The sequence below is a fragment of the Ceratotherium simum genome, chromosome 16, assembly GCF_057802395.1.
Source record: "Ceratotherium simum simum isolate JZ-2026a chromosome 16, ASM5780239v1, whole genome shotgun sequence".
Lineage (NCBI taxonomy): Eukaryota > Metazoa > Chordata > Mammalia > Perissodactyla > Rhinocerotidae > Ceratotherium > Ceratotherium simum.
In genome coordinates, this window is record NC_141915.1 from 62,917,368 (window position 1) to 62,940,943 (window position 23,576).

The 23,576-nt window shown below is 35.8% G+C and overlaps 2 pseudogenes; both read right to left on the bottom strand.

Annotated features, from left to right (window-relative positions):
• Nucleotides 1-320: 320 nt before the first annotated feature.
• LOC101408048 (olfactory receptor 8H1-like) lies at nucleotides 321-1,306 on the bottom strand (annotated as a pseudogene).
• Nucleotides 1,307-19,994: 18,688 nt separating this feature from the next.
• LOC101408311 (olfactory receptor 8I2-like) lies at nucleotides 19,995-20,909 on the bottom strand (annotated as a pseudogene).
• Nucleotides 20,910-23,576: the final 2,667 nt, after the last annotated feature.

Consider the following 23,576-nt stretch of genomic DNA (forward strand, 5'->3'; position numbering starts at 1 on the left):
AAACAAATGTCTCCTTGTGCCCAAAATGGAGCTCTTTTTCATAATAAAATTCTCTGAAGTTGGAGTATGCATGGGAATTTGTTTGATACAGTTTAAAAGATGACAACTCTTTGTAAGTCAATTGCCCTTAAAAACACATATATTTAGACCATAGGTTTAATATATATTTCAGGATTTCCAATTACAATATGAATTTCTAAAGACATATTCCTGGAAATGTCCAAGATCATATCTGGTTAAGTAAAGGATGGTTCAACAGAAATACAAACAAATTAAAGAATTCAATTGTTTTTGGAAAGACACCAAGGAAATACCCTATACGGAAGGAAGAAAAGATGAGCTTAAAAGTTTAGCATCACTGTTATGTTAATTTCCTGGAGCCCTCTCTCTTCTGCATAACTCTAATGAGAGTGTTTTTCACTTCTTTATTCCTAATTCTATAAATGAATGGATTCAGCATGGAGATCACAATAGTATAAAAAACAGAAGCCACTTGTTCCTTTCCCAATGGGTAGGATTTACTCAGTTTTAAATATGTAAAAATCATAGTGCCATAGAAGATGGTGACTCCCAGGAGATGGGAGGAACAAGTGGAGAAGGCTTTTTGCTTTTCTGAAGTCGAAGTAATTTTCAGGACAGTAAACACAATGGACAAATAAGACACAGATATTATAAGAGACACAATTAAGGTGGAGCCAGTGACAATGAATGTCATGAATTTGATGTGATGTATCGGTGCAGGACTGGGCTAAAATTGGGGATGTGTCACAGAAAGCGCCATTGATTACATTGGAGTTGCAGAAATTCAATCTGCTCATGCAAAGTATATTGACAAAGTAGTCTGTAAAGCCAATCTAATAGGACCCAAAGATGAGGGAGCTGCAGAGTCTTGTAGACGTAACAACTGGGTAGGTGTAGAGGGTTGCGGATAGCCACGTAGTGATCATAGGCCATTGAGGAGACAGGAAACATTCAGTGGCACCCAAGAAGGCAAAACAGTACGTCTGGGTGAAGCAGCTCATGGATGAAATATACCTGGTGGAAGTCACTAAGTTCTCTAAGGTTTTAGGTGTGATGACAGTTGAGTAACTGAGATTGAGAAATGACAGGTGACTGAGGAAAAAAATACATGGGAGTGTGTAGCTGGAGTTCCAGGCAGATTATCAGTATCATCCCCACATTCCTCAGCACAGTAATCAGGTGTATCAGGAGAAATAGCATAAAGAGGACCAGCTGGATCTCTTTAGAATCTGTCAATCCCATAAGGATGAAGTCAGGCACGTCTGTATTGTTCCTTCTATCCATTGTATTCAACTGCTTTAAACTGTTGAGATATCAAAGTTGATACTTAGCAGGAATGACTTCAAAAGATTTATATTTGTTATGAATGACCTGGCATAGTTATATAAGTTTAGCATTTTTAGAAATTGATAATAATGAGTGGTTTACAGAATATGATGGAAAAATTGAATTTGATTCAATTTTTTCCATTTTCAACCAAATATAGAAATAAGTATAAATTGACATTTGGACATGATATAATAAAAGCTAACATATTGCATAATTAGAATAAGCCTGACACTGCTCTAAATTCTTCCCTTTATTAATGCATTTAATCCACATGAGAATTTTACACCATAGTTGCTACTATTAGCCACAATTTTTAGAAGAGAAAAAGGGTGCAGACAGTTTAAGTAACTTATCCAGAGTCAGAGCTATTTAATGTTAGTTCTGTGATTCTACCAAGATAGATTGACTCCAGCAAGCGTGGTCATAACACTATATTCCTGTTTATAACTAACTTCAGCAAACCTGAGAAAAATGCTAGACATACACTAAACAATGATGGAAAACAGTTTTAACTCTTTATTTACTGCCCTTTTGTTTCCAATATTATTTAATACTAATGACAAATAAGTTTCAACCTTAGAGGACTTTAGTAGGATGTGTTAAAATTATAAACCACATATTAGTATTAATTTTCAAAAGATATAATGGTTTTCCTAACTTGATCATTCAAAACCAAATTTCTTCCAAAAATCATATTTCTAAAATATGTACATTGCTGTAGACCCTGATTCTATCAACTCTCTATTTCTGTTTCCACAAATCCTGACATGACTTAGGGTACAGTCTAAATGACATGTGTATGCATACTCTTCTGATAATGCCCCCATTTTATTTGACCCTGACTAAAACCCTCTAACTTTGAGAATAATACTTACTGTGAGCCAAAGTTCGTGGAAAATACCTGTCTTCCAATGTTATCTGTCTAGATATTTGTCAACCTCACAAATAAAATATAAAAACCATTTGAGTCAAAAAATTCTGTAATATAATATTTTTTTTTTTTGAGATAAGTTCTTTTCAAATTTTAGTGCATTCATTTCTGTTTTATTCTGAGGTAAAAATAGATCAACCTAGAAATTTTGTTCAGGTCCCAGTCAAGTGGAAGATTTGCCAGGAAGTTATGTCTGAAAAGAATATCAGGAGCTACTGTGAACATAAGCAGAGCAGAGTGTGCCTTGCCTCTCATCCTGATAATTCCAGGGCCCCTCATATACTGGGGATTGATGATACTGCAACATTTTGTCATCCCTGGGGACCAGTTTCAAAGGAAGATTGCTTGGCATGTTTCTGAGAACAAAAGTTCAAGGACTAAATGCAGATATGTTAGATTTTGAGAAAATAGTTGTCTTTTCCCTTAGAAACCACACAATGAAGGGCCTGATGGATTGGTCTTCCTTTGGATGCTCTAAATTTTTGCCTGAGGTGCTGGAGATGCTATTTCTAGAAAAATACTTAATTACTCTATGACTGAAACTATCAGGAATGGAAGGATACATTTTTCACAGTGAGACATTTTTATATATAAAAAAGCAATACTATTGTGGGAGATCAAGATTTGGCCACCCTGAAATCTATCTCTACCTTGGTTGTTTTCTCTGAGGACATTTGACCTCCCCCATTAACTGCCTAAAGAATTTGACATAGTAACTCCTTCCTGGAACAGATCTTCCATCTGATGGCTGTAATATAATGTAAAATAGATGTTACAATAGAAAAGGCACCAACAAGCCCATCTTATCAGAAGTTCTGTCTCTGGCCACATTCTTTGGATGGCCCTGCAAGGAGTTGCCAGACAGACATTTACATTTATAAGGGAAATCTCCATTTGTAAATGTGTCTCCCTCTCTGTATTGGGAAGAGGGGGGATGACCTCATTTCTAGAAACTTATCAATGTAAAAGGTGAGCCCTTAAATCTGCATAATAACCTTACTCTTGTTTACTGTGCTTTAGTGGTAATCTCCAGTAACTGACTCCCCCCACCCCCAACATCCTCCTTTGTCATTGGCTGAACATGGTATTTAAGACGAGAATTCTGCTATTGCGTTGAGAAATGCAGTGTCCCTGCTTTCTCCCATGTATACATGTTATCAAATTTGGTATGATTTTCTCCTGCTAACCTGTCTTGTTAATTATTTGGCCAGCCATAAGAACCTTAAGGAAAAGGGCAGAGGGAGATTCTCCCTCTTCCCCCGACACTAACATAGGAGTAAACATGTTCATTAGAAAAAAATAGAATATGACAAAATTTAAAGAACAAATTGAAAACAAGTCAAACTGTTGGAATATTTTGACAAATTTCTCCCAATTATTTTCTTTTGTTCATATAATGTTTATTTGTGTACCTATAGATTTGTGTAATTGTTGTTATACTGCATATTCAGTATCCAATCCTCATCTTATGATTAAAATTTCATAATATATCATGACCAATGTTCTATAACCCACAATTTATCTTTTATGCATTGAATGGCACTACATAATTAACCTCCCTCTAGAAGTGTTCATTAGGTGATAAATAGATATTTTGAGTCATCACAAGGAAAATGTGGTGCAGGCTCTCCATTCTGGTTTGCAGTCACCTAATTTGTCCACGTGGCAAAATTTGTTCAATTTGTTTTACTCTTTTAGTGTACTTGTTTTTTATTTTATAAAAGAAAAAGGAGAGCAGGAGGAAAAATCAGCACTGAGACTAGTAAACATTTCATAGTTAATTAGTGGCCCAAAACTCACTTCCTCTGTCTATGTTCAGGTCAAAGATTTTCTTAAATAAGAATGAAAAGACATTAAAATATGAAAAGAAACCTGCAATATTTTATTGAGGATTATTTGTCCAAGATGAGGAAGCAAAGGAAGAATCTGAAAAAGGATAGACTGAGAATCAGATTAAAATATTCTTGTAAATCTTGTATTACTACATGGTAATGTCACCAACTAGGTGCCTTGAGAAACTCAAAGGTGGGTTTGGAAGCAATTAACTGTTTTTTCAAGTTGTTTCTTTTCCTTTTGTATGTTAAGTAGATGTAACCAGCAGCCATCCTGAAACTGACCAAGCCTCACCACCAGAACTATGCCCATGACCTTTGCCTTATTTTTAATGCAAAGATCTCTCTGGGAGGAGCTTAGGCCTCATTATGTGGAAGCATGTTCTCCAACTGAGCCTGTGCCAGTGAATACTCGCCTCTCCCTTTTGAATATTCCTTCCCCTATCAAATAAAATTTCCTGCTTCCCTTTGTTCAGAGATGCCATGACTTTGGAAGTGATTCCTCATGGCCTCCTATTTGCCGCAAATACACTTTACTTTGTGAGACAAGTTCCTGGTGTAGAGTCTTATTTAACTCAGCAGGAGGCAAGCCCACTTGGTTCAGTAATAGTAATGAAATCAGTTTTCATGTAGATTTAAAAGTGCCTCTTACAGGAAAGCCTGCTCTTACTCCAGAATTTCAGGAGATAATTTGTTGGTGTGAATAAAGGAGCTACTTTTGTATGTATTATATCTTTGATGAACTTCGGAGGGGAATTCTTCTAGTCATCAAAAGTTTAGTGCTGCTAAAACAGGGTTATTTGGAGATTAAAAATCCAGCATAAACCTATTTGACAATAGGTAACCTTGGAAGTTAAGCCAAATGAGAGACTAATGGTAATTCTCAATGTAAATGCCACCACAGTAGGTATGGTGATTGCAAAATGAGCAGGAGCAAGGTTTTCTTGCTCAATATTTTCCCAACATTGAAACCATTTTGTTCACATTTAGTGTTGTTTATGATTTCAGGGCTATTCTTGTACCATTTATTGTGTCACGGCAGAAACCAACGTCTGATCAGAGATTTTAAATCTCTTGATTTAATGATGATGTAGTTTAATTCCCTGGCTCATTACAGCTTAAGCTATGCTTCTTTTTTTTTTTTTTTTTTTTAAAGGTTTTATTTATTCAGTTTTTTCCCCCCAAAGCCCCAGTAGATAGCCGTACGTCATAGGTTCACATCCCTCCAGTTGCTGTACGTGGGACTCGGCCTCGCATTGGACGGAGAAGTGGTGCCTCGGGGCGCTCCCGGGATCCGAACCCGGGCCGCCAGCATCAGAGCGCGCGCACTTTAACCGCTAAGCCACGGAGCCGGCCCTAAGCTATGCTTCTTATATGTTTTTTCTCTCTCTCTCGCCTGGATTATTCTAGTTATTGTCTTCTTTCCTTCCTCCCTCTCTCCCTCCCTGCCTCTCCTCCCTTTCTTCCCTCCTTCCCTTCCTTCCCTTCCTCCTTTGCTTCCCTTTGTGGGAGATCAAGATTTGGCCACCCTGAAATCTATCTCTTTACCTTGGTTGTTTTCTCTGAGGGACATTTGACCTCCCCCACGAACTGCCTAAAGAATTTGACATGGTGGCTCCTTCTTAGAACAGATCTATCATGATGGCTGTAAAGATAATGTAGGATAGAGGTTACAATAGAAAAGGCACCAACAAGCCCTCTTATCAGAAGTTCTGTCTCTCTGGCCACATTCTCTGGATGACCCTGCGAGGAGTTGCCAGACAGTCATTTACATTTATAAGGGAAATCTCCATTTGTAAAGGTATCTCCCTCTCTGTTTTGAGAAGAGAGGGGGATGGCCTCATTTCTAGAGGCTTATCAATGTGGAAGGTGAGGCCTTAAAGCTGCATAATAATCTTACTCTTGTTTACTGTGCTTTAGTGGTAATCTCCTGTAACTGACTCCCCCCACCCCCAACATCCTCCTTTGTCATTAGCTGAACATGGTATTTAAGACAAGAATTTCTGCTATTGTGTTGAGAAACACAGTGTCCCTGCTTTCTCCCATGTATACATGTTATTAAACTTGGTATTATTTTCTCCTGCTAACCTGTCTTGTTGATTATTTGGCCAGCCATAAGAACCTTAAGGCAAAGGGCAGAGGGAGATTCTCCCTCTTCCCCCTACAGTTTTGGCGTAGTCGCCAGGAGCCACACTGGCTGGCAAGTTGCCTTCTCTGGCTGGAAGACCTGCCTTCTCCCTGGACTACTGCAGATGGTGAGATACGGGAGCGCCTGACGAAAGCCGGCAAAAGGTAAGACTTCTTACCACGTCAGCCTCCCGGAATCTCTATCTGCGGAGTCCGGCGGAAGGAAATGGTGAGAATTTTTTCTCTTTCTAAATTTAGATTGGCAGGAGAAAATATTTGGGAAACTAGTTTCTTGGGCTTTTAGTGACTCTTGGTTTAAATTTGGTAGAGTACTCTTGGTTTTGATCTTGATCCCTTTTCCTCCCAGAGGTAGTCTCTGTTTTTCTCTTTTGTCTGTGTCTTTTGTCATAAGAAGGAAATACCATAGGGTAGGACGCAGGCATAGGCCCTATAAGCCTGCTGTCTGGGCCGGCCCCACAGACTGGTGAGTTTGCGGGTCTCACCAGACCGGCGTCTACAAACTTTGCTGTGGGTTATTATGCACATGAAGTGAAGGCCATTGCCGAGGGCATCTTGGAAGCCAAAAATGCTGCAAATTTGGTGGGCACGGGTCGAGCAGTTAAGAGCCATTAGGGCGCTCGCCACTTTCAGAAGACTCCCGTGTCAGGATAAGTTGGGTCACAGAACGGGGTAGATGACACAGGTCCCCCGCCAACTGCAAGAAAATGTCCGTGCAACGACGAGGTACTCTGTAAAGCACACAGTCCCCAACCCCGCGGCACCTCCCCCTCTAGGTATTATTCTGGCTCCAAGAGACCTAAGGCGTGGCTAAAGCTGTCATTGTGCACATAAGAAGAAAAAAAAAAACCGGATGAGGTTTTTCCTTCTGTCTTGTTCTGTGTCCTGAGAAAACTTGCTTTGTGACCAGTGAGAATATTCTCCTTGGTCTCCTCCATACGGAAGGTGCATTTACCGGAGTGCACCTTGGTGGCCAGTCGAGTAGACTGGGGTTCCGAACTGTCTCTTTGTCCGGCTGTGCCAAGCTCTCAGGGGATTTTGTCATAAAGGGCCCAGTCCATAAGGGCTTTTGTCGTCTTTACCTTCATTGCTTGTTAGTGCTGGAAAAATCCCATTCCAGTATCGCCTGCCCGGTGTCACAGATTAGCGGGTCTGTGACTGGAGGCGTCCCACACTATTGTGGGAGACCAGAGACACCATCCTTACCGCCTGTGCAACGAAGGTCTTTACTTTTTCTGAATATCTTTGGGAGTGAATTCTGTGGATCACGGGGGCTACATCATCTGCGCCCTCACCAGGGACACCTCTTGCGTCCATGGTAGATTTATTCTAAGTGTGGAAAGTTACCTCCGGGTCTTTCCTTAAAAAGGCTTATTGGTTCGAGTCACTATTGGAATAAATATACAAATGAAGATCCTACTCGTCAATGGCCAGACGACGGATCCTTTGAATTGGAAAAACTTCTAAATTGAGGGAAAAAAAAATTTTTTTTGAGAGCTCTCACATAATTGTTTAATTGGTACCTAAGAAAAAAGGCAAAAAAAAAAGGAAGGGAAAAATTTGACTAGCCTTAAGACCTTGACTCAGGTTACAATTGAATTGAGAACATGTAAAAGTGTAAATGTTGATAAGATTATAAATGTTGGAATGTTTGAGCTAATTTTATATAAAGAGGTTACATCAACTTTGTCTGAGTATGTTTTAAAATGTCTGACTGGGAATGCTTCCCTTGTCCAAAATTAAAAGACCAAGACCTATTGATAAAAGTCTTAATGATAACTATGTTTAAAGGTATAAGAGGTGATGAAATTTACATGAAATTTTGTAGGGAAAAAAACTGATGTTATTTCTATTACATAACTGGTTAACAAAAATAATAATTTAAATGATGGCTAATTTTATCTGATGTCTTATGAAGTCTTATAGGCAATCTAAATAATTATTGGGAACAAGTAAATAGTTGTGAAAAAGATAAATGTTGGATGAACTTTAAACAATAATTGTGTGTTATGGTGGTTACAGCTTCCAAACTTTTTGGTGACTTAAAACTTTAGAGTTTTGCTAAATTTTATGATAAAAATTCAGTTGAGTAGATCATTTCCAAATAAGATATGATATTAGACATTGATTGCTAGACTTACGTTTGTCTACATTTGGCTTTTCATTACAGGAAAACTAAAAGGTGTTTTGGGTCTATTGGTAAACATGCGTTTTATTAAAAGATTGTACTATAAAGTAACATATTTCTAGAAGTTATGAAGTGTTCGTAAATTTTCCAATCCACAAAATGCTAATGTAAAAAAAAAAGTTTATAACTGCTTACTTAGTTTTTACTTAGAAGTCAAAGTCTATAAGGGTTAAAATTTCTAATTAATATATGTGATTGAAGCTACTAAAAATTAAGAAAAATATGTCTGTGTACAAGGAAAGTAAGATGTATAAAGAAGGAACAAAGAATGGAAATATTTTGTTTGGTTAAGAAAGATAAATTTGTCCTCAAGTATTAGAAGGGAAAAGAAAGACATGGGACAAATTCTAGATGTAAAAAGAAAGTTATAGAAGGTTTGTGGAAGAGGAATTCTAGAAAAAGAGTTTTTACATGGTCAAGTTGGCTAAGATTGAAATGAATTTAATTAAGTAAATGAGTTTTAATAGCAGAAGCACTGTGGTGCAAAATTGAAATTTCTCCTAAAAAGATAATTTGCTTAAACTTGATAAAGAGGTTATAAAAGATTTTTCTTTACCTTTGAGTAAGTCTACCAAAAAAAAAAAACTGTTAAAATAATTTCCTGTGTTCAAAAGACTGAGGTCTCTCTATTAAGGCTTTTTAGACTGTTAATGCTCTGTTTACTTTGACTTTTTATATTTTTGACAATCTCCCCAAAATTCATATCTTAAATAAAGTCTTTTTTTTACTTTTTTTCTTTGAGAATTTTCAAAGGGCCCTGAAACTTCTCAAAGAAATTTGCTCTCTTCCTATAAGGAAGAAGACACTAAACTTATTAGGCTTATTCAGTATGTTAAATTACATAGAAAACATTGTCAGACAAGTGATGATAAGCCTGCTTAGGTGGTATTTTGTGGGTTAATGTTATTGATATAGGCGTTTTAAAATTGTATAACATTACTGAAATGCTGATCTGTCCTGATTATCAGTCATAATTCTGGTTATTATTAGTGTTGTATGTCACAAAATTAACCAAGTTTCTTTGTCAATTGCCATTTTGAGGTCTTGTTGTTTACAGACTTATTTCTTTGCTCTAATGCTTTTGCAAAATGTTTCAACTTCAGAAAAATTCATGGAAAGGACTCTGATATTTACACTGGAATACAGGTTTCTGACAAACTTTCTGATCATAAAACTGAACTTGGTAAGAAATTACAGAAATCTGATGGAAAGACTGATAACTTCATGAAGCTGCTAACAAAAGATTGGGATCAAAAATGGATTACACAGGACTGAATGAACTGATAAGGATGATTATAATTTTTATCATTTTTCATTTGAAGTATTGCTGAATTTTTAATGTTTTGTTTTTTCAGATTTAAGGAAAACTTTTTCTCTTTTCTCCTGAGCTAACTATGACATGACAAAAGGTTATGCCTATATTGTGGAAGCAAGCAATCAAGTATTATTAGAAGCATTTCTATGTAAACAAAAGAAAAACAAGGTTAGTGGTTGGAGCAAGTTGTAAAGCAGTTTCTGAGTTTAGAGGACAGCCAGTTCAGATTTTTACATGTCAGCGTCAAAGCATCTTTTGCAGTTTAAAATGTCTCTGATGATGTCATTGGGTAATCTCTTAAGTTTCTATCAAGTTCATCAGCTTCAGTTTGTAAGGCTTCATGAAAAAGGACAGGTTTAGTTTTCAGTGATTCCAAATGAAAATGATGGAAAAAAATAAAAAAACGTTAGTTTGGATATCTGTAGCAAGATATTTCAGGAGACTAGAAGAAATCAGGATTCAGTCCAGTCAACAGATATAAAACAAAAACCTCAAAAGACAATTAACAAAACTAGGATCTAATATCCGCAAATGTATATAGTTTTTACTGAAATATAATTTTTCTCTCTAAAATCACCCTCATTTTTATTAAGATAGCCAAATTAAAACTAACTAGTTTGCAAAATAAGTCTAGTTCAAATAGAGTTGGCCCAATTATTTACATAAGTACAGCAAGAATAGCAATTAATCATATAAGCTCTTTTAAATCTGCTTTGCTGGAACTTTTTGTAAGGAATCTCAGATTGAACTTTAAAGGCCTCCCGAGGCCAGGAAAGCCAAGCCAAGGATTTTGTCATCAGACTTTGCCTGTAATGCCTACAGATTTGGATGAATTCCTCTCTTCCGTGGTTCCTCCAAAATATTTCAGTGTTCCTTGTACCTGCCAGATAAGTGACATTCTTTACTTATCCTGGTAAGTGCTGCTTGGAACATAAGGTACCAGGCCAATATTTCCACGTGGCTTTATTCCATAAAGTCCAATCTTCATTCCTCAAAAGCTGTATGGTTATATCGCAAATATGATGTTCCAGTCACAGCCTTGGTAATATAACCAGTGTTTCCAATTGTGTCCTGTTATAAGGAGAACAGATTCTTATTGAACTTATGCAAATAACTATATTGCCATGAAAACATCATTACTCACTCACTAAGAGTTTTCAAATTCGAGGGATCAGATAGAGAGAAAAAGATAAATATTTTAATTTTACTTACAAAAGTATCATTTACCAAATTGCTATGTCATAGCTAGCTCAGGAGAAAAGAGAAAAAGTTTTCCTTAAATCTGAAAAAAACAAAACATTAAAAATTCAGCAATACTTCAAGTGAAAAATCATAAAAATTATAATCATTCTTATCAGTTCATTCAGTCCTGTGTAATCCATTTTTGATCCCAATCTTTTTGTTAGCAGCTTCATGAAGTTATCAGTCTCTCCATCAGATTTCTGTAATTTCTTACCAAGTTCACTTTTATGATCAGAAAGTTTGTCAGAAACCTGTACTCCAGTGTATATGTCAGAGTCCTTTCCATGAATTTTTCTGAAGTTGAAACATTTTGCAAAAGCATTAGAGCAAAGAAATGTCTGTAAACAACAAGACCTCAAAATGGCAATTGACAGAGAAATTTGGTTAATTTTGTGACATAACAACACTTTAAAATAATAATAAGCAGAATTATGACTGACAACCAGGACAGATCAGAATTTCAGTAATGTTATACAATTTTAAAACACCTATATCAATAACATATACCCACATAATACCACCTAAGTAGGCTTATCACCACTTGTCTGACAATGCTTCTCACATAGTTTAACATACTGAATAAGACTAATAAGTTTAGTATCTTCCTCCTTATAGGTAGAGAGCAAATTTCTTTGAGAAATTTCAGGGCCCTTTGAAAATTCTCAAAGAAAAAAAGTAAAAAAAAAACTTTATTTAAGATATGAATTTTGGGGAGCTTGTCAAAAATATAAAAAGTCAAAGCAAACAGAGCATTAACAGTCCATAAAGCCTTAATAGAGAGACCTCAGTCTTTTGAACATAGGAAATTATTTTAACAAAACATAGATTTTCTGTCTTTTAGGTAGACTTACTCAAAGGTAAAGAAAAATCTTTTGTAACCTCTTTATCAAGTTCAAGAAAATCATCCTTTTAAGAGAAATAAGACCAAATTATAATTTTGTACCAGCTTCCTTCTGCTATTAAAACTCATTTACTTAATTAAATTCATTTTAATCTTAGCCAACTTGACCATGCAAAAACTCCTTTTGCAGAATTCTTCTTCCACAAACCTATAACTTTCTTTTTACATTCAGAATTTGTTCCATGTCTTTCTTTTCCCTCCTAGTACTTGAGGACAAATTTATCTTTCTTAATCAATCAAACAAAATATTTACATTCTTTGTTCCTTCTTTATGCATCTTACTTTCCTTGTACACAGACATATTTTTCTTAATTTTTTTAGTAGCTTCAATCACATATACTAATTAGAAATTTAGAAACCTTAATTTGTAAGTAAAAACTAAGTAAACAATTATAAACTTTCTTTTACATTAGTATCTTGTGGCTTGGAAAACTTATGAACACTTTATAACTTCTAGAAATATGTTACTTTATAGTACAATCTTTTAATAAAACACGTTTACCAATAGACCCAAAACACTTTTTAGTTTTCCTGTAATGAAAAGCCAAAAGTAGACAAATGTAAATTTAGCAATTAATGTCTAATATCTTATCTTATTTGGTAATGATGATACTCAGTGAATTTTTACCATAAAATTTAGCAAAACTCTAAAGTTTTAAGTCACCAAAAAGAGTTTGGAAACTGTAACCACCATAACACATAATTATTGTTTAAAGTTCATCCAACATTCATCTTTTTCACAACTATTTAGTTACTTATTCCCAATAATTATTTAGATTGCCTATAAGACTTCATAAGACACTAGATAAAATTAGCCATCATTTAAATTGCTATTTTTGCTAACCAGTTCTGTAATAGAAATAACATCAGTTTTTTGTACAAAAGTTCATGTAAATTTCATCACCTCTTATACCTTTAAACATAGTTATCATTAAGATTTTTATCAATAGCTCTTGGTCTTCTAATTTTGGACAAGGGAAGCATTCCCAGTCAGACATTTTAAAACATACTCAGGCAAAGTTGATGTAACCTCTTTATATAAAATTAGCTCAAACATTCCAACATTTATAATCTTATCAACATTTACACTTTTACATGTTCTCAATTCAATTGTAACCTGAGTCAAGGTCTTAAGGCTAGTCAAATTTTTCCCTTCCTTTTTCTGGCCTTTTTTTAGGTACCAATTAAATAATTATGTGAGAGCTCTCAAAACATTTTTTTCCCCCAATTTAGAAGTTTTTCCAATTCAAAGTATCCATCGTCTGGCCATTGACGAGTAGGATCTTCATTTGTATATTTATTCCAGTAGTGACTCGAACCAATAAGCCTTTTTAAGGAAAGACCCGGAGGTAACTTTCCACGCTTAGAATAAATCTTTACCATGGACACAAGAGGCGTCCCTGGTGAGGGCGCAGATGATGTAGCCCCCGTGATCCACAGAATTCACTCCCAAAGATATTCAGAAAAAGTAAAGACCTTCGTTGCACAGGCGGTAAGGATGGTGTCTCTGGTCTCCCACAACAGTGTGGGACGCCTCCAGTCACAGACCCGCTAATCTGTGACACCGGGCAGGCGATACTGGAATGGGATTTTTCCAGCACTAACAAGCAATGAAGGTAAAGACGACAAAAGCCCTTATGGACTGGGCCCTTTATGACAAACTCCCCTGAGAGCTTGGCACAGCCGGACAAAGACAGTTCGGAACCCCAGTCTACTTGACTGGCCACCAAGGTGCACTCCGGTAAATGCACCTTCCGTATGGAGGAGACCAAGGAGAATATTCTCACTGGTCACAAAGCCAAGTTTTCTCAGGACACAGAACAAGACAGAGACTACTCTGGGAGGAAAAGGGATCAAGATCAAAGGCAAGAGTACTCTACCAAATTTAAACCAAGAGTTACTAAAAGCACAAGAAAGTAGTTTCCCAAACATTTTCTCCTGCCAATCTAAACTTAGAAAGAGAAAAAATTCTCACCATTTCCTTCTGCTGGACTCCGCAGATAGAGATTCTGGGAGGCTGACGTGGTAAGAAGTCTTACCTTTTCTTGCCGGCTTTCTTCAGGCATTCCCGTATCTCACCATCTGCAGTAGTCCAGGGAGAAGGCAGGTCTTCCAGCCAGAGAAGGCAACTTGCCAGCCAGTGTGGCTCCTGGCGACTATGCCAAAACTGTGGGGAGAAGAGGGAGAATCTCCCTCTGCCCTTTCCCTTAAGGTTCTTATGGCTGGCCAAATAATCAACAAGACAGGTTAGCAGGAGAAAATAATACCAAGTTTAATAACATGTATACATGGGAGAAAGCAGGAACACTGTGTTTCTCAACACAATAGCAGAAATTCTTGTCTTAAATACCATGTTCAGCTAATGACAAAGGAGGATGTTGGGGGTGGGGGGAGTCAGTTACAGGAGATTACCACTAAAGCACAGTAAACAAGAGTAAGATTATTATGCAGCTTTAAGGCCTCACCTTCCACATTGATAAGCCTCTAGAAATGAGGCCATCCCCCTCTCTTCCCAAAACAGAGAGGGAGATACCTTTATAAATGGAGATTTCCCTTATAAATGTAAATGATTGTCTGGCAACTCCTTGCAGGGCCATCCAGAGAATGTGGCCAGAGAGACAGAACATCTGATAAGATGGGCTTGTTGGTGCCTTTTCTATTGTAACCTCTATCCTACATTATCTTTACAGCCATCATGATAGATCTGTTCCAGGAAGGAGCCACCATGTCAAATTCTTTAGGCAGTTCGTGGGGGAGGTCAAATGTCCCTCAGAGAAAAGAATCAAGGTAAAGAGATATATTTTAGGATGGCCAAATCTTGATTTCCCACAGAGGTCACCAGGTAAAGCACAGGAAACAAGGGCACAGTCTTTATGTAGATTTAAGTCCGTGTCTTCTCCACTGATAGGAGTTGCTAGAGATTTAGTCATCCTCCTCTTCCTGGTACTGAGGGGGAGATGGCCTTACAAATTGAGATTTCCCTTATAAATGTCTCTTACAAAAGGGTAACTTCTACTAGGTTCTCAGAGCTTCTCCTGTGTCTATAGTTTCTTAAAAATAACCAGCACAAGATAATCCAAAGAGGTATATTTTGGGGGAGCAAATTCTGCTCCCCTTCAGGTTGAAGTCATTGTTTTCTTCTCTAGCACCTAGTAATAAATGTTTATTTTATTTACTTTCTGTTACCTGTTTAATAATACAGGAATTTAATATTTCCATCATTTATCTGAGTGTTGCTTTACTTTTAATTTATGTGTAGTTATATTAATTATTCTTATTGTGGCACATTATACAGATAATCTAAAGTTAATTTTTTTATTTCCTATTTGATTAAAAATAATTTAAGATTATTTTTAAACTATTTTAAAGTTTAAGATTATCTTTTAAATATTAATTTAAATTGTATTGCATTGTAGTCAGAAAATGTGACTCTTTTAAGTTAAATTTTATAAATTTATGGATTAATTATAATCAACTAATATAAACAATTCATAGATGCTAGGAAAGAAAGATTCAAATGTTGATAATCAAGTTTGGCCTTATCACTTATAGTATTTATAGATTATAAATTCTCAGCAGGAGGAAACAGAAAAAAATACAAAAATTACTGCTACAACATGTTAAAAGATGACAAGTACTATAAGAAAAGAAATAAAATGTAAACGAGTATAGGGGATGGGGGTGTTATGGAACCAGGCTCATTTTGCCTGCTGAACAGTATGCCAATCACTAAGGTGACCAGTTTTGCAGCAGAAAAAGTGTTTATTTGAGTGGCAGCCAAATGAGGACATGGGAGAACAAGTCTCAAATCCACCTCCCCTAAAATGAGGGTTAAGGATATTTATGGGATAAAGGGGCAGGGTGGTCTGAAGTGTGGGGATAATGATTGGAGGTAAGGAGAAGTGAGGTAATTGGTTATCTGCACAAGCCCAGTCAAGCTTCATGGCTCTTCATAGGATGCATGTTCACAAAATGGTGGCATTAACATGATCTGAGGGTGGAGTTTTTGTCCCCTGACATCAAAGGATCACCTATTGGACATTCACACAAAGTTGATGAGTTGGTGGTCTCAACTGGCCTGAACTGGACAAGGAGTTGACTCTCAGTTACTGAAAAACAACTGAAGCACCTGTTACCATGGTAACCCAAGCATGTCAGACATGTTATCTATAAGGAACCTGGTGGGAGTCTGAAAATACACCACTTATCTATATGACTTTTAAGAATAATCATAAATGGCTATCTGGCCACCAGTTTCTGGGGGTCCTGGAATAGGGACATGTGGAAGCAATCAGAAATAGTATTGTCAAGGTAATAGTATGGTCAAGGTACTATAGTTTTTTTTTAAAGGCATTTTTTCTTTCTTATTTGTTACTTTTAGCTACTTTTAGCTACTTTCTCTACTCATCCTCCCATCTCCATATTTTGAACAGCAAATATCCTTTGCAAAACCCTAACTTACTCTATACTAATTTCTCCAATTATCAGATAATGATCTGGAATTCATTTCTGAATGGGCCTCTAATATTTGTGTATAAGCATAAGAGTGAGTCTGACTCTACATGATATCAAAAGTCAATTTAATTCAGTTTATTTTATTTTCATTGAATAATTTTTCTGAAGGAATTCCTGCAATACTTCTTGAAATAAAACAAGTTAAGAAAAATAAACTTTTAAAAAAAATTTTGATAGAAAAGGTATCTTAAAGGTGGTGAAATGGAACATAAATTCAAGGACTACAAATGGTTCACAGGAATATTACAAAGGCACCACAGATTAATAGACCATAAAATAAAACTCAGTGTCTTTATTTTGGAGCCCAATACACTGAATATATTTTAAAGTGAATGTCTTGTTACAGTGTAATAAAAAATGTCTGGCAAATTTCACATACTATGATCACTTCTAGGATGTAGGCTTAAATATTATGAAGTTGATCATCTGGATCTGCTAAGAGCAAGAGTCCTGGGAGAGTGCATTAGAAAGAAGAGAAGACAAAGGTATGCATGACCCATTCTGGAAAGATGTGTATCACAGAGTCTAGAGGGAAGGTACAGAAAGAGCAGCTAGAAGAGAGAATGATGGGAGGTATGGTATGCCAGGGACAAATATGAAGAGCATATTGAAAAATATATATGGACATTTAATCATAACTTTGGACAAATAAAACATATTACTACTTCTTATGATGAGCAAGAAAAGTGTGGCACATCTTTGTTCCTGGAGAGAGACCAACAAGAAAACATTAATAACTTAAAAAGAACAATTAGGGGCTGACTCTGTGGCTTAGTGGTTAAGTGCATGCACTCCACTGCCGGCAGCCTGGGTTCGGATCCGGATGCACACCGACACACCGCTTGTCCATGCTGTGGTGGCGTCCCACATAAAGTGGAGGAAGATGGGCAGGGATGTTAGCTCAGGGCCAGTCTTCCTCAGCAAAAGGAGGAGGATTGGCATGGATGTTAGCTCAGGGCTGATCTTCCTCACAAAAAAAAACAATAACAATTAGATACATAATTTTATTAATACTAAATAAATATTAATTTTTGAAATTATCTATAGAAGAATACATATTCAACACAAGTGAAAATAAAAATAATACAATTAGAGCAAGTGCAAATATAAATAAAGTGCAGAAGCCATGATGTTTCACACAATTATAGAAAATTGAGCATTGTATTTAGAATACATAAATAAAAATCCTTGGGAGAAAAAGAAGTGAAATAAAATCAGTTTAATAGTTCTCAATGATGATGATAAGAAATATTCAGAGCAACCAGTCTGAATCAGACACTGCTTAGAAGGAAAAAAGTCTCATGCAGGCTTAATAAAAGGGAATGAGTGATGAGATAGATAGTAGCCTCAATGTGTCCCTGAAATAAAGCATAGTATGTTTCATAGGTTATCACTTATAATAGTTTATAATGTAAAATATTACACTCTAAAATGAAGTTTGCAGGAGCCAGACCTCAGTAATATAGATCAGAGAAGAAAATTAAAAATCCAAAGACCAAGTATATACATTTGTACACACAGATCTCTTCACATAAGTTACCTTCAGCCACTCCCAAGACTGAAGACTGATTCTCTTTGTGGGAGATTTGTTTGTGATGTATGATATATGAGAATGCCTAACCAGTTGAATCCAATTATTTAAAATCATATATACAAAGTATAATTCTGTGTATACATATTTCCATATCCTAATCATTCAGGAAAAAATCATTTGTAACAGAGTATATCTGCTAATTACTATGCCATTTGTAATATATAAGAAATATTTTTGAAAGAATTCTAGAATTTTCAACTAAACTATTATACCTTTTTTATTGATGTCATAATAGTTTATAACATTGTGAACTTTCAGTTGTACATTATTGTTTGTCAGTCACCATATAAATGCCTCCCTTCACCCCTTGTGCCTACCCCTTAACCCCCTTCCCCCTGGTAACCACCAAACTGTTCTATCTGTGTGTTAGTTTATCTTCCACAAGTGAGTGAAATCATGTGGTGTTTGTCTTTCTCTGTCTGGCTTATTTCGCTTAACATAATACCCTCACGTCCATCCATGTTGTTGCAAATGGCATGATTTTGTCTTTTTTATGGCTGAGTAGTATTCCATCATATATATATACCACATCTTCTTTATCCAATCATCATAAAGTAATATTTTTTAATGCCAGTGTGCACACAATTGTCCAAATACCAAAGAGAGATTACAAACATGAGTAAGGTAGAATCCTTCATCTTAATGAATTCATTACTGTGCTTCCACAAGCAAACAAAAAGCAAAGAAAATATTTTCTTACATATTTTGTATGCAATATATTTGCTAGATGTTGTGGAGAGCACAAATATGAATAAGTAAACTCCTTGCCAAGAGCTTACAATCTCGTTGGAGAAAGAGAAATATTATAAACACACATTTACTTTTAAGAGCACCTCAGCAAATTAGTCTTCAGTTCCTTTCAACACATATTTTAAATGTGGTTGCCTAACTCCTTTGACTTCTGCTCAATGATTCATGCGCAGTAAAGCCTGTACTGAGGGATAGATACACCTTTTCCAGTGGTCATTTTATAGCAATGCCTAGGAGAGTTTATTAAATGGAGTTTACCTTAAAGTCTCTTTTCGAAGAAAAATAAAACAAAAACCCAGTTTCTCCTTTTAATACTGTAGACTTAACAAAGTCTTTCTGCTTGATTTGGAGAAATGAGAATCTCTATATATGCCTTCAAAATGTCTCAGGAATTAAACTACAGGTAGTGCTTCATTTACCTACACACACATACCCCCAAACACACACTCACACACACAAACAAAAGTTTTTGAGGTCTTTGAATTTAGGGAGGCACATTATGGTTATTTAGAAATTGAACTGCTGATTTTGATGAAGAACATATTCCACTTCATAAATACATCACTTTTCTATGTAATCAAAGATCACATTTCACAAATAAATGATCAAAATTTTAACTATGGCAAAACGAATCCATATTATTGAGATTTCTCTATATTACCTCATGTCTGTTGCCATCATTAGTGTTTGCACCTCACTGTACTGACCTTAGTCCACCCTCCCTCCTGTGGCTTATATTTCTTACGTTAATTGTGTACTCTTTCCTTTGCTTTCAGGCTATCAGCTATCATTTCTTGTTGTTAATAACACTTAAGAGTTACCATCTCTTAATCTACTAATTTTCTATTCTCAATTTTTTGATGGCTGAGAAAACAGGATGTCAAACCATATGAAAAGTCAATTTAATAATTGTTTAAGATGCTTCAGTGTGATGGCACACTCACACATGGATGTTCAGGGTGGATTCAGTCACTGATCAGACACTTCTTTACTTACTTGTGCATGTCTACATCTGAATAATTTATGTACTGAACTGAACTCCTAATATGATGATTCAGTAGTCCATATAATCAAATAAAGAAATAATTCACCTCCCAAATTTCAAGACTTTTTGTTATCATTTAGTTTGTGTTATGCCTTTTGAGGTTACTCTACTATTTTCCTAATTGTTGGAGCAATTGGATGCCTGAAACCATCCAGGTTTGTTTTCACTGTAACATGCATAGCTTCGTCACAGAAAAGGTTTTCTGTGTCAGACTCTCAGGAGAACATTTTTTACATCTTTGTTCCTCAGACTAAAGACTAGTGGACTCAGCATTGGAATGACAATGGTATAGAATACAGGTGCCACCTGTGCCCGGGTCAGGTGTTATCAGGCTGCAAGTATGTGAAAATCAGGGACCCATAGAAGACAGTTATACACATGAGGTGGGACACACAGGTGGAAAGGCCTTCTGCCTCCTGCAGACTGGATCCTTAGGGTGGCTGAGATGATGGCAATGTAAGTGACAGTGATGATGAGGAGAGAATTAAGAAGAGTGAACTCAGCCAGAAGAAAGCACCATTTCTGTGCTGGATGTGTCTACACAGGACAGGGCCAAAAGATCTGTGGTGTCACAGGAAAGATGATTGATGTTGGAATCACAGAATGACAAACTGCTTATCCCACAGATGGATATCGGAGAATATGTGAAGCATATGGTATATGGCATTACCCCCAGCCAGTTAAATGCTTTCTGGGACATAACCATAGAGTACAATAGGGGATTGCAGATTGCTACATAGTGGTCATAGGCTGTTGACCCCAGAAGAAAACACTGGCTATATAACAAACCCACAAAAAAGTACATTTGAAAGCAGCTGACAAAGGAGATGATTTTCTGTTTGGATTGGAAATTTACCAGTGCCTTGGGTGTTACTGTAGAGGAATAAAATATGTCAACAATGCTAAATCACTAAGCAAAAAAGTACATAGTGTCTGGGCCTGAGAGTCAATTTTGATTAACACAATTAGTCCAGGTTTCACCAAAACAGTGAACAGATAAATAAAGAGAGACATTAAGAAAAGGCTGACTTGTAGCTCAGGGTGATTGGTAAATCCAGAGAGGATGAAGAGAGTCACCTCAGTGAAATTGTTCTCAGTCATTCTTATCAACTTAGGCCTTGACTTACTTGGATAAAAATAACAAAAGTTAGAGAAGGATTCACATCTAAAGAGCTAATACTCAAAGTTGACTTAGACTCCAATAATGAGACAGCAACAGATAGAAAGCAAATATTCAAGTTAATTTTGAACTTACACATGATTTTCATCTTTTTTTTATAGAACTGACAGACACTAATAAAAAAATTCATAGTTCACAATTGTGTGGAGTTGATAGCACTCTAAAAGATATCTATCTGGAATGATTTTTGAATAGATTCCTCCTGAGATATACCATCCTCTACACCAGTCTATCATTGGGCCCAAAATCATATACTTAGAAATTTATCTACTGGAATTAATTATAAGATACACTTACAAAATATAAAGATAATTTAGGAAAAGAGGTTCTATAATTTGTGAATTTAATGATATGTTTGTGTGGCAGTCTTAGTTTTTCAACACCTGACAGCTACTTTACAGGGTTGTTTTAGGAACTTAATAAGATCTTAGATGGACACAGCTAATAGCTCCTTGGACTCAACAAAGCTTTGCTAAATTTTGTAGGATAAAAATATATATGTGTGCATATACATATATATATATAGAGAGAGAGGCAGAGAGAGAGAGAGAGAAACATCCTGCTTACTTACATGTTAGTGCTAAAATTCTTTACACTTTTTTTTTCTATCACATACCCTTTCTTTCTATTGGTGAGCTAAGACCAAATGAGGAACTTAATCTATGACACAGTCAAATTGTTTTCTGTGTGTAGTTAGTGAACATGTTTGTTTCCCATAAAAAGTGCACGGTTATCTACGACATCAGGTGATATAGCCAATTCATTGGCAAGCAGTAGTTTTCAAGTCAATGATAAAAAGGCTACAAACAGTAAAATAAATGATTTGTTATAATTAAATTAAAGAATTAAAAGATAAGGTGATCTCACTAGAAATTAGAGAATTTACTTGCTTAATTCAATTGACATAAGTATGTGATAAATAACTAAAACTGAAATTAATATGATATTAATGTAAGTTTGATTCATATATTTAACTCTCTACTTGAGTAACCCAAAGAGCCTTGAAGTTATATTGAGTGTACTTCATCATTTAGTGTCTCCTGTGATCACGTGTTCCTATTTATTTACCCATTCACTTATTTAACAAACATTTAGTCAATGAAGGCATTTTATTTTGCCTGTCATTAAAGGCATTTTCCTGAAGGCTTACCAGAAGATGCAGGCATGTGAAAAGAAAAAGTTTCTCAATGTGAGAAGCACACAAACACACATAACAGAGTTACGGGAAGAAGAGGATGATAAAACTAGACTCAGCTGGGATTTAGTCACCCGAAGGAAACTCTCTGTGTTTTCAGCTATCTTCTACCTATTTTCAGGTGTATTATCAGACAACAAGAAGAGAAAACATTGTGCAATATTCACTAAAATCACCATTAATTTTTGGCATATAATTACATTTGCCACATCTACAATTCTGAATCCTATGAAATGTCAATATAATGGCTTGAATCTGTTGTTGTTGCTGCTGCTGCTATTATTAGCACAGAGCTCTATTTCCTGTATAATGGACCCCTATTAATCTTATGATGTTAATGAAAGAGATATGGATGGTTTTGATGACAATATTAGATATTGTGTATATTATATTCCATTGATAATATAAAAGTAAGAACCAAATTAACAAAGTATGGTTTACGTGCCTTCTTGAGAATTAAAATCTAATTTTTTAGCTCAACCCTAGATTCATATTTAGGATTAGTTTTTTTCTTAGTGTATTTCTAAAGCAGTCCCATGACAAAGGATTGTCTTCTGAAATCGAGTGTGTTAAACAGTCTTCTTATACCAGCATATCTTCCTCAAACTCTCAAACTTATAGCATGAAGGAATTGGTTAATTAGTATCTTAGATCTCTTGCGATTTGTATCTTACTTGTACCCCAAGGTCTATTCTTAATTCACCTGGAAGACATCTCCAATAGAACCCTGCAGAAATACATATTCCTTACTTTTGTATATTCCAGTTTAAATGGCCATAGACATACTGAAAATGTAATTGACATAGTTTAAAAATCATCTTTATTTTGATATTATTAGTGTGTGTGTATATATATAAAACCTTTATATATATATAAAACCTTTTCGAAAACATATGGGATACATGATGTTAGAGAAGCCTCTCAGCAAAAAGAAGTGAGATTTCCTATCTACTGATTTAACAGTGTTAGTATACTATGAAATCATGTTACCATCCATGTCAACAAATCATGTGTGTATTTATTTTTAATGCAGGCACTCATTGATTTTTAATTGACTGTACTCAGTGGTACATACACAAAATCATTGGCTGAGAAGAAGTATGCCATTTAGGAAAATGAACTAGAAACCTTAAGGAAAAATCAGACTCATGTTCTCAGTTTCATGCTGAGCTGATATGTCAGTACTTCTAATAACTCAACTCACATTATTACTCCATTTGTTGTTTATTTATTTATTTATTGGTGAGGAAGATTGGCACTGAGCTAACAGCTGTTGTCAATCTGCCTTTAATTTGTTTGTGGGTCACCACTACATCATGGCTTGATGAGTGACGTAGGTCTGCACCAGGCATTCAAACCTGCGAACCTGGCCCAACAAAGAGGATCATACTGA